Below are 12,500 nucleotides of genomic sequence, written 5' to 3'. Positions count from 1 at the left end.
GAAGCTTCTCAAGGGATTTGATTGTGAATTCATTCTCCCCCATTGATTCTGTACTCTTCTTTCTAGAGTTAATTCTACTTCCACTTGAAATACCCAAGTAAGATTGATAATTAGACTTTATAGGTGGCCCCTAAATGAAGTATAAACTGATTACCCAGAATACTGAGAGAGAGCTGATAAATAGATGCAGTGGTTAATAGTGTATTATCATTAGATCATTATGCATGAACTTGGATGTCTCCTTTGCCCACAAGACCTAGGTATCGTCATCCTACATGAGAACATCTGGCTTTTGTTTCAACCTCAGATAGCCAGCTCAGTAGACTTCAAGCAAGTATCTTCTTTAAAAGCAGCTTAAATGAGTAAGGATCCTTATGATGTTATGATACTTCATCCCCAAGTGAAAGAAGTAACACATAGCAGGTTGAAACTGAAGAAAGTAGAAGGAAGGAATGATGAACTCAGCACAGAAATGCAATATGAATTCATATAGGCATATCTAAAACATGCAATGATACTATTAAACTTTGGTTTAACGTTTTCATCATCAACCATATATTGAGTATCTACTATGAGTTCAGCACTGTATAACAGCAGAAGATGTAGTGATAAATATTTCATTCTTGCTTTGGAGAAGCTTGCATCCAAGAAAGGGAGAAAACCCCAGAGGGAACTGTGATATTTGCTGCCACAGTGTAAACACAGGAAGTTACAGGAGTGCAGGAAAGAACACCTTCTCCCAGGAAGAATTGGCTGAAGGATAGAAGACCTTAGCCCCTTACCAATTAGACAGGACATGCCTCCTCCATTACAATGAGAGAGGAAATATGGAAAGAATGGCCAGGAATGTTATTTTTGCAAAAGTCTACTGAAAGAAATGGGAAACCAAGAATATAGATGTTCTTTTCTAACATATGTGGCCAAAGATGATCAAATTAGAGTAAACTTAGGTCTTTTGTTATTTGGCGGTAGGACAGAATGGTTTCTATTACTTTTTATGTAAAAAAAAAAAAAAAAAATGTGCCCACAGGAACTGTGGGAAGCCTTCAAGCTACCATGAGGAAAGCTAGCCTGAAAACAAAGCTGATGGTGGAATAGAGCTAGAGCCCCAGTAAACACGACTGCCTGAGTACTGCCTTAACTCTGAACATGTCAATGCATTCTCTTTATTACGACAATTGAGGTGGTTTTTATTTTTTTCTTTTAAACCAGAGGGTATGACAATGCTTTTTGACAGATATTCGGAGTGACAGAAAATAAATGTCTTGAAAGATGTTTTAAGTGTCCTTAAAAATTTTTATGTCAGATATATTTGTATCAGATTACATACTGGTATTATATACGTTAATAAACTCAGGATAGATGATTGCAGGCTAGTATTCTCTGTTTCACTTCTTATATCTCTGTGTTCTCTTTTCCTCGCATTGAAACATTGTCTGTATTGGTCACAGGCAGAGGCAGTCTGCCTAACTAGATGGGCCAGAAATCTAATCCGGTGTGACAAATGAAAGAGACACATAATTGGCTATGTAATTCTAGTGTGGAACTGTTATCAATTTTAAGCAATTGATGTTCTGAGAACAACATTATATACAACACAAGTGATTACAATTACCGTGGGGAATCACTGAATGTTTCTCTAATCTTTTAGTGGGTTATAAAAATTAATGGAAACTTTTGGTAACTGGTAGTTTACTCACATATGGTGATGATCTGAGTTTAGCTTCTTTGATGCAAAATGTTTGTAACCATAAAGTTATTTCCATCTTATTGTGGAAAGCATCCATCTCTCAGCATAATATAAGTGTTGTTTTCTTTGAGTATAAAAGCATTTAACTTTAAATCATTTCAGATCCTCTTGCCAGAAATACCTGCCAGGGGCGGGGGGCACTTGTTTTGTTGACTTCACTTCTATTGTCTCTACTCACCTCATGTCTAGGGAGACTTCCAAAACCACCAATATTATTCTTTCAATTTCTGTTGCTCATACACTTTTATACTTACCCTAATTTACCAGAAAACTGAACCCTTTCAGGTTTGGGGGAAACTGAAATTACATAGCTGAGGGTTGAGAGAAACTCTAACTAGGCCATGTACAGAGTCACACGCTAATCACTTCCTGGCTTGCATCTTGGGGAACTGATGAAATTTAGCTCAAACTTGGAAATGTCATTCTTCGCAGGAGATTGTGCTGTGCTATTGCTTATGTCTGCTCTTGCATTCCTCCAGTATATCTCCAGAGTTGGCTCACTCCCCGACTCACTTATTCTAGTAGGTTCTGTATGATTTGGCAGAGACAGAAAGACACCAGTGAGACAGTTCTCCATGTGCCCGTGTTCACCGTGTGCTTACAGTTAAACTGCACTCTTCAGCATAGATTGATGTGCAGAAAACCACTTTTGACACAGTATTCTGGATAACTCTGAAGCTACAACATTTAAAATATCCAGGAGACATTAATTCTTTATTATGTCCCCAAATATAAAATAATCAGTTTCCATGGCTGTGCAGGATTCTTAATGTAAAAGTGATCAGATAATCTGAAACACCCTAACAGAATGAGAAGTCTAATAATAATAATAACAATAAGGTATATTAACTTACATTCAGTTTTTGCTACGCACTGTGTTACGTGCATCACGTGCATGACATTCTGATCCTTTCAGCAAACCCTGCCCTGCTTGAGATTACTATCCACTTGTCAAGGGTGAAGAGTTTGAAACTCATGTAAGTCACTTGCCAGAGGCCGTGTACCTGGTAAAAGAAAGGTCCAGGACTCAAATCCAATTTTGTTTCCCTTTAAAACGTACGCCTGTTAAATTATAGCACTGAGCTCAGCTTCTGAGTAGTCAGTCTGTTAAAAATTTTCTGTCACAAGATATATAATGGCATGAAGTAGATACACTGTGGAAAATACATTGTCCTGTTTTAAAAAGGAATGGTTGGGATATAAGGTCCCAAAAGAAGGTAATATAGATGTTCTATATGTGTATTAAACCAACAGCAGAGATCTTAGTTCAGGGCTGTCAAGCAAACACACTAGCCATCAATTAACCAAACTTTTTTCTTCAAGTAATAAATTAGAACCACACTCTTTGTCACATGTAAGATTGTTTAATTTTTTCTTTTCTGATTTTTTTTAAACAAGACAAAATATTAGAGCCATTAAAAAGCATTTTCTATTGCCCAGTGATTACAACTATTATAATAATATTGACTCTACATAATAAAAAGAAAATTCCAAATGGCTCAAGGTTATCTCTGGGGATGAATTTGAAAGTATTTAACTGGTGGATGTAATCTGGACAGAAACTTTAGTATGGATATCAAAGGGCTTCACAAAAAAGTTAGCTCACCATTCTTATATACAAAGCCTAATCAACCTTACAAGCTAAAGAAGACTTTTGTCACAGACAAAGCTTATTTTGACAAGGCCAAATTAAGTTCAAAGTAGGTCTTGATACACAGAAAGACTGCTCAGTCCCCCGTGAGTCTAGTGATAATTACCGTCTGACTTAACCACTGCGAATGACTTGGAATGTTTTACTTGGTCCACCTGACTTGCCTGCCGGCTTTTCTGTTTGGGGGATGATTTATGCCTCTTCTTGCTTTCAGTTAAATCTCAGCGTGTCTCAGATTTCTGAAGCCACCTTTATCATTTGAGGCCTTAAGGACAAAATGAATTGTAATTCAGCTTTTATCTTACTTCATGGAGAACAATAGTGTTTCTGTAATAGTAAAGTGAGAGCTGGAACCAATCACAAAATAAAGGAAAAGAAGTAGGAATGAATGAATCTTTAGGTGTCCACTAGTACACATGACTTAGTTCTTGCATGTAAAATATATCAGATGAATATATATTTTAATTTAAAAGATTGATAAAGGATTGTTCGCAAGATCACTGGGGAGACAAACTGAGATACACTGAAACAGTACAAAGCCATCCATTTGCTAAAACCTATCAATATTTGGCACTCCTATAATGAAATAAGATTAATTACGGAATGTTAACTGTATCGCTTATACAGTTTTATTGTTGCGAACTTTGAGTGAAACCCATGGGAGGGTGGTTATGAGAAACGTCGCAGTGCAGATCTAATTGAAGGCATTATCAAATGTGGTAGGACTTGCATCTGGACCACGGTGGTGATGGAAATAAATATGCAGATCGTTGAAACCAGTCTGCCTGTCAATGAGCAATGAAGGCACATTGTCTCAGCTGTCAAAATTTTTTCTACTTATTTTGAGGATTCGTCTTTGCTAAGTGGTAGACAGGCAAATTAATCTGTTTATCTTTTAAGGCTGTATTTTTATAAATTTAGAAAGGTGTAAACTGTTGTGCTCTGGCAAGTTTTTGTACTAGTTTGTTTGGTCACTCTCTTATTATAAATCATACTGTCCTAACTCCAGATTATCTGTATTATTATATTATGTACCTTATAATATACTATATTAATAGATTATTAATTAAATGTATATACAATAGTAACTGCCTTATTTAACATGTATGTACATGTACATTTTTTCATATAAATGCCTTTCACATAAGCACTAAATTATTATTATGAAGAAGGTAGCTTTTTTATTAAATTTTATTGGAGTATAGTTACTTTTGAAGATAGCTCTTAATTTGGTTTTGAGCTATGTAGTTGTACACAACATGTTCATAAAAGGAAAATTTAAAAATCTTTTGGATGCAGAGAAAAATGGGCAACAACATATTTTATTTCCTTTCTTTTTGTTACTTTCACTGTACACACATGCTCACACACTAATAGAATAGGAATTCCAGTATTTCTACTATGTAGAGACAGAAATGCCAGAATGAGTAGAAAGTGGAGTCTTGCTGTCGCTGAGAGTGCTTGAATCTCTAATTCTGAATGAGCTATCTGAGGATCGCTGGTAAACATGAAGGAGAATTCTTGTCCATCTGGTAGTTACTTGGATGTACTTACTGTATCTGTAATCTCTGGAGAAAAACCCTCTCAAACAGTGGGCCGGTAACATTTATAATTAAGAAACTGTGCTTGAAGCTTTGCTTTCATTTAAACTGGACAGAACTATTCTTTTAACATTCATATGAACACATGGCATTAACATGAAACATATGCAACAAAATCTGTGTAAGGTGAATATATATGAAGTTGAGGTTTAGGAAAAGTTTTGTCTTAAATTCCTATCATTCCTTGGTAACTGGTTCCATTTTTATGTGGAAAGAAATCGTTCTTTGTTGTATCACGTTTACGAGTACGGTGAAGTGCAGTGACATTCCATCAAAATGTTATTTTGATATAATAAGAATCAAACGTGTGATATGAAATATGTGAGAACATGTTCCCAAATTGCCCACAACCCAGATTCATCTTCAGATAATCAAATGGCTATGAAACAGGAGAAAGAATAGCATTGGAAACCAGATAAAAAAACCCTTGTATATACATATCAAAAGTATAAAGACATTCCTGCCAGCAAAGTACAGGTAAAAATAGATGAATGAAAGGAAAAATGGTGCACATGACCTGTCACAAATCACTTGTAAATTGATAGTGGAATTCATAATTTGAAGGGGTAAGAACAGGATTTTGTCAGGGAAATCAGCAGCCTTTCCAGCAATATTTCTTTGATGCTCATGAGGCCATGTTGAACGGAGACCCTCATGTGCTCATTACCCCAGTCTGCAGCATCTGACAAAAGCAAACTATTAGTCACAGACCCAGTGAATGTGCGCTGACCTTGCTGCTGTGCAGCTACTGCATCCGTGCCATGTGGTAAACAGTTGGCTCCAGCTAGAGTCCAGATGCTTCCACAACAAAGGAAAACTACCCATCCTCTGCTTTTTGTCTTCTCTCAGTATCTTGCCTATTGTCAGTTCTCTCTGACAACCAAATTGGCTGCAGGAAATCTAGATGTTCTCCTTTATGGTAACTTGAAAGAAGAGATGAATGTTTCCTACAATCTCTGGAAGAGCCTATCTCAGTTCACAGTATGAAAGTTAATTTCCCTTCCTGTTAAACATGGAACAAAGAGAAAAATTATCTGACACACAAAAAATGTTGCAGTTCAAAAGAAAGAGCGCAGTATGAAGAAAAGACATGTCTCCCTGTGACAAAGAATTATAAAGTCAAGAAAATATAGAGAAAATTATAATTTTGTTTATTTGTATTTGAATTTATTAAACTTAATATTACTTCTAAAACAACTCACTGTGTGCCAGGTGCTCTAAAGGGTATTACAAATAACAAATAACTTTTTATCACTATGATAAATTTTGTTATAATCCCCTTTTCACAGATTTTATTCTTAAGAAAAAAATCAAGAGCATATGTTATACAGGAAAATAGAGGTGGCAGACAGACACAAAGAGAGAAGAATCTGAGATCAGAAAAGTATCATGGCTCCTGGGATAATATGTAACACATAGTAGGGGCTCAACAAATATTTGTTGATTTGAATTTTGTTGACTTTGGAAGAGGATTTCTGATTTTAAAAATATATCAGATTGAGTTATTCAGATAGAAAGAAAAGTCAGCACCAAAATAATAAAGAAGCTCAAAAAGTTCGCATATAATTAAAAATAAATGATAGAGGTAAAAATGAAAATAATGAGAGAAATAAGCATGGGTGAAATATTAACAATTCTTAATAATATTATAAACAGAATGCCAGGATGAGAAATGGAGGAGAAGCAGTGCTAAAGAATTAAGGTTTTTTTTAAAAAAGTTGAAGAAAATTTCTGTTTTAATATAAGCATTCAGTATATACTAGGTTAAATTGATAATGGCAATGATGATAACTGACATTAAACTACATCAGGCATACCTCTGAGATATTTCAGGTTTGGTTCCAGACTACTGCAAAATCTCAATAAAGTGAATCACATGAATTCGTTGGTTTCCTAGTGCATACAAAAATTACGTTTATACCAAACTGTAGTCTATTAAGTGTGCAATAGCATTGTGTCTTAAAAAATGTACACACCATAATTAAAAAGTACTTTATCGCTAAAAAATGCTAGCCATCATCTGACAATGCAGGGCTGCACAACCTTCAATTTGCAAAGCACACAGTATCTGTGAGGCGCAATGAAGTGAAGAGCAATGAAACAAGGTATGCCTGCAGCAATAATGATTAACTTCCAAAGTGCTCTATGTCTGTAACCTCACTTAATATTCACAACTTATTAACCCTAGTAACGCTTTTTAAAGGAGCACTGTTACCAGCACTTTGCAGAAGCAGAAATTGAAGTGCAGGATGAAAGTTAGAGCCCAGATTCAAACCCACAGAGCTTTTCCCTGAGCCCTTCATTCTAACCACCTCTCTGCCAAATCATACTGATGAAAAGAGACCCACATCTTAGTAAAATAACTGCACCTCAAGAATAACAACAACAAACGCTACACTTATTGAGGCAGAAATATAAAAAACAAACCATACAAAAAAGAAAAACAGCTTGGTGCCTAATAAGATAGACATGAGAATTGTCAGACAAAAATAAGTGCCAAAGACAGTGAATCCATTTCCATAGAGTTCTGAGTAAAACAAATTGTGATTCAAATGTTATAGCTAGCCATGGACAATCTCAAAAAATTTTCTTCTTGGAATAAAGAGTAATTCAAAGACATATTTGGAGCCAACAGTGAGGTAAATCAAGATAAGTTATTCAGTAATATGGAATCTTGATTAAGAAAAGATGAACCAATTGTTAATAAAATATAAAAACTGTTAATAGATTCATAATTACAATGTATATGTCAATATAACATTAGACACAGATGTTACTTTATTAATGTTAACTTATTAATTTAATAAGATGTTAAATTATTAATTTAATCATTTATTCCATAGTATTTACTGAGAGACAACTAGGTGCTTGGTCCTAGTGATTCAACAATGAATAAAACAGATACATCCTTCTCTTATGTAACTTAATTTTAATGAAGAGGGTGTAGTCACAATGAAAAAATCAGGTGTGATGAATGCTATGAAGTAAAATAAAGCAGAGAAAGAGAATAAAGAGTGAGGGCAATAAGGAAAGGTCTTTGCGTTAAGGAGACTCTTGAATGAAAGAAATTAAGAGAGTGAGGCTTGCAGCTGTCTGGAGAATGAGCATCCCAGGAGGAAGGGACAGTAAGTGCAAAGGACCTGGGGTTGAAGAGTGCCTCGCTGGTTTCAGGGAAAAGAGTGAAGTGAGTGAAAGAAGTGAGTTAGGTTGTAAGATCAGAGAAAGAACCAGATTTTTTGGCCAGGAGTTGGCAAACTAAACCTGTAGGTCAAATTCTGCCCACAGCCTTTTCTCCGTAACAAAAGTTTTTTTTTTCTTTTTTGAACACAGACCCATCCATTCATTGGTTCATATTGTCTATGGCTATTTTCATCCTACAGTAGCAGAGTTGAGTAATTGCATTTTATGCTTATTGCCCACAAAGCTGGAAATATTTACTGACCTTTACAGAAAATTTTGCTGGAACCGGGTTTATGCCATTGTTAAGTTCTGGACTTTAATATGAGTGAGTAGAGAAGCCATGGAAGGTTTCTGAGCAGAAAACTGATATTATCTGACTTATAAAAGAAACATTATTGACACCATTTAGCAAATGGACTTTACTGAGGCCAGAGAAGGAGAAAGGGAAAAAGGGAGTAGCTGGTAGTTGGTAGGTTGTTTCCATAATCTAGGAGAAGTTATTCTTGACTATGTTGTCCACCTGAAACTTGGGTAATATTGTAAATCAACTATACCTCAATTTTAAAAAAGAGAGAAGACTAACAGGGGTGAGGTTAAAATCAACATAGCAATTGGGATCAATATACAATATTTGGGGAGAAATCGAAACGTGTTTGCCTCAGATATTTACTAGATGATTTTCAGCTACTTTGTTGGTACAACAGTGCTGTGTGCGAAGCACTGTTCTAAATGTCGGCACTAGTGTGGTAACGGAAACACAGCAACTCCCTGCCCTCCTGAAGTCCTGATGTGGACAGTTGACACCTAAGCAACAAGTTCCTGATTAAATGCTAGTGAGGGTCTCCTGCACTCTCCAATATGAAATTACTGGCTAGCAAATAATATTGCTAATTCTTCTACAGAGCATTTGTCATTCTTGATTAAGATTATCTATAGCAACATTTGTCTTTGTGTGCGTTCTAGGTACTTCAAAACCCCTAGTCTCAGATGAAAACAAGAAGAAAATCTTGAGCATATTCTAAGTTCCTTATGGAAATGGGTTAGCCTACTGCCTGGATTTGGAATCATATTAGGAATTTAACATTTCACAACAGAATGTCAATTCAGCTGCCTGAGTGTCTGAAATGTAAAGCATATGGATCGTTTTATCAACAGCACAAAATATTGGCATTTCAGACGGGCATTAAAATGTCAATCATAAATTAACTGTGATGCCAAAAACTTGCTTGAGACATCTGATATTTGAAAGATAGGATCTAAAAGATATATGAAGCATCCATTTCTCTAGTGAAGCAATCAAGAAACTAAAGCTCAAATTTTCATTTAGTTCCAAATTACATGACTTGAAGGAGCATGGAATTTGCTCTTTCCCTCACACCATTATGCCTGTGCTTTCAGAGAATAAAATTTGATGGTTTAATGACTGTGTTCATTTATTCACAAATATTTATAAATTTATTTCCAACCATTATGCCAAATATAATTATAAAGCACATATTAATAATAAACTTGCTTTTTTTAAATAACAACAAAGTGTTATAGTCAAGAACCTTAGCTCTGTACTTAAACTAAACATGAATTTAAATCCCTCCTATCTTACTAATAAGCTGTATCCTTTTAGGTGAATTTTATTGACTTTCAAAACATCAATGTTCTTATTTGTGAAATAGTGATTAAAAACATGTGCCTGTTTCATAGAGCTCTCACAACAATTTTTAAAAATATATTATAAGTGCTTAGCACTGTATGTGATGCCTAGTAAGTAGCTATTATGATCATGATCATTAAATTCTGATTATCATTAAGAATACTTTTTGTAATTTTTATTTTGGGATAATTGTAGGTTAACATTTAGTTTTAATAAGTCAGAGAAATTCCATATGAACTTGACTCAGTTTCTCCCAGTCTCAACATCTGTCAGTAACAAGAAATAGACATTGCTACATCACTGACCTTATTCAGATTTTGCAAGTTTTATATATACTCATTTGTGTATGTTTCGTTCTATGTAAATTTATCATAGATTTGTATGACCTAGACCATGGTCAGGATAATTGCATTGTAGGGACTCCTCTTGCTACCCTTTTAAAGTGAGAGCTCTCTTCTTCCCTGTTCCTCTCCCTAATACCCAATAACCACTTATCTGTTCTCTATCTTTATAATTCTGTCATTTCAAGGATATTATATATCAATCCTAATCTCCCAGTTCGTCCCGCCCTCCCTTTCCCCCTACCATGTGTAAAATAGATAGCTAGTGGGAACCTGCCATATAGCGCAGAGAGCTCAGCTCGGTGCTCTGTGACGACCTAGATGGCTGAGATGGGGGATGGTGGGGGGAGGGAGGTCCCAGAGGGAGGGGATATCTGTACACATAGAGCTGATTCACTTAGTTATACAGCAGGAACTAACACACCATTGTAAAGCAGCTATACTCCAATTTTAAAAAAAGAATGTTACATCAATATGATACATAACCTTTTGAGTTTTTTTTCATCACTCAGCATAATTCTTTTAAGATCCATCTAAATTTTCACATGTATGGGTAGTCTGTTCCTTTTTCAGGCTGAGTAGTAGTCCATGGAATAGATGAACTGTAGCACTATGTTTAACTCTTCATCCATTTAAATAATTTAGTTGTTTCTAGATTTGGACTATTAAAAATATAAAGCTGCAATGAACATTTGTCTACAGGTTTTGATTCAACATACATTTTCATTTCTCTGGAATAAATGTCCAAAAGTGAAACTGCTTGATCATATGGTAGGCAAATGTTTAGTTTTTTAAGTAACTGTCATACTTTTTCCAGAATAGATGTCCAGTTTTACATTCCCACTAGCAATGTATCAGGGATCTAATTCCTGGACATCCTTGATTGCATATGATGTAATCACTATACTTTTTTTTAGCCATTCTTATTGGTGTGTAGTAAATATTGTTGTTTTAATTTGTATTTTCCTTATGACTAACAATACTGAATGTATTTTCATGTGCTTATCTGATACCTGTATACGCTCTTCAGTTAAATAACTGTTTTGTCTTCTACCCATTTTCTAATTGGATCATTTGTTTCTTCACTGCTAACTCGAGGGCTCTTTACATATTCTAGATATAATTCTTTTCTTGAATATGTTACTTGCAAGTATTTTTTTCTCAGTTTGTAGCTCGATTTTTATCCTCTTTACAGAATCTTTTACAGAGAAAAGTGTTGTTTTTTTTAAAGTTTGATGAGGTCCAATTTATCAATGTTACCTTTTGTGGATTGTGCTTGTGGTAACAAGTCTAAAAACTTGCCACCTAGCCTTAGGTCCAAAGAATTTCTTTTACATATTTTTCCAAAAGTTCTACAGTTTTAGTGTTGCATGTAAGTTGATAATACATTTTGAGTTAATTTTTGTGTTACAATGTGATATTTAGTTTGAGATTCGTTTTTGTCTTTTTTTTTTTTTTTTTTTTTTACCTATATAAATGTCCAATTGCTTCAACACTGAAAATATACTTTACTTTGTCCATTGAATTGCTTTTGCATTTTTGTTGGTCTCGGGCACATATCTGTGGGTCGATATCTCAGTTCTCTATTCTGTTTCACTGATCTATGGGACTCTCCTCCACCAATACCCCACTGCCATCATTATAGTCACTAAATAGTAAGTCCTAACACCAGACAGAGTGATTCTTCACACTTTATTCCCACTTATCGAAACGTTTTTGGGGGGCTTCCCTGGTGGCACAGTGGTTGGGAGAACGCCTTTCGATGCAGGCGATGTGGGTTCGTGCCCCGGTCAGGGAGGATCCCACATACCGCGGATCGGCTGGGCCCGTGGGCCATGACCGCTGAGCCTGCACGTCCGGAGCCTGTGCTCTGCAGCAGGAGAGGCCACAACGATGAGAGGCCTGCGTACCGTAAAAAAAAAAAAAAAAGAAACTTTTAAAAAAATAAATTTATTTATTTATTTCTGGCTGCGTTGGGTCTTCGTTGCTGCAAGTGGGCTTTCTCTAGTTGTGGAGAGTGGGTGACACTCTTCCTCTCGGTGCACGGGCTTCTCATTGCAGTTGCTTCTCGTTGTGGAGCACTGGCTCTAGGCACGTGGGCTTCAGTAGTCGTGGCTTGTAGGCTCTAGAATGCAGGCTCAGTAGTTGTGGCCACGGGCTTAGTTGCTCCACGGCATGTGGGATCTTACCAGACCAGGGCTTGAACCCATGTCCTCTGCATTGGTGGGCGGATTTTTAACCACTGCACCACCAGGGAAGTCTTCAAAACTTATATTTTAGCTCTTCTAGGTCTTGTGTCTTCCTATATGAATTTTGGAATAAGCTTGCC

Source organism: Kogia breviceps, chromosome 6, assembly GCF_026419965.1.
Source record: "Kogia breviceps isolate mKogBre1 chromosome 6, mKogBre1 haplotype 1, whole genome shotgun sequence".
Classification (NCBI taxonomy): Eukaryota; Metazoa; Chordata; class Mammalia; order Artiodactyla; family Physeteridae; genus Kogia; species Kogia breviceps.
This window is presented reverse-complemented; position numbering follows the sequence as displayed.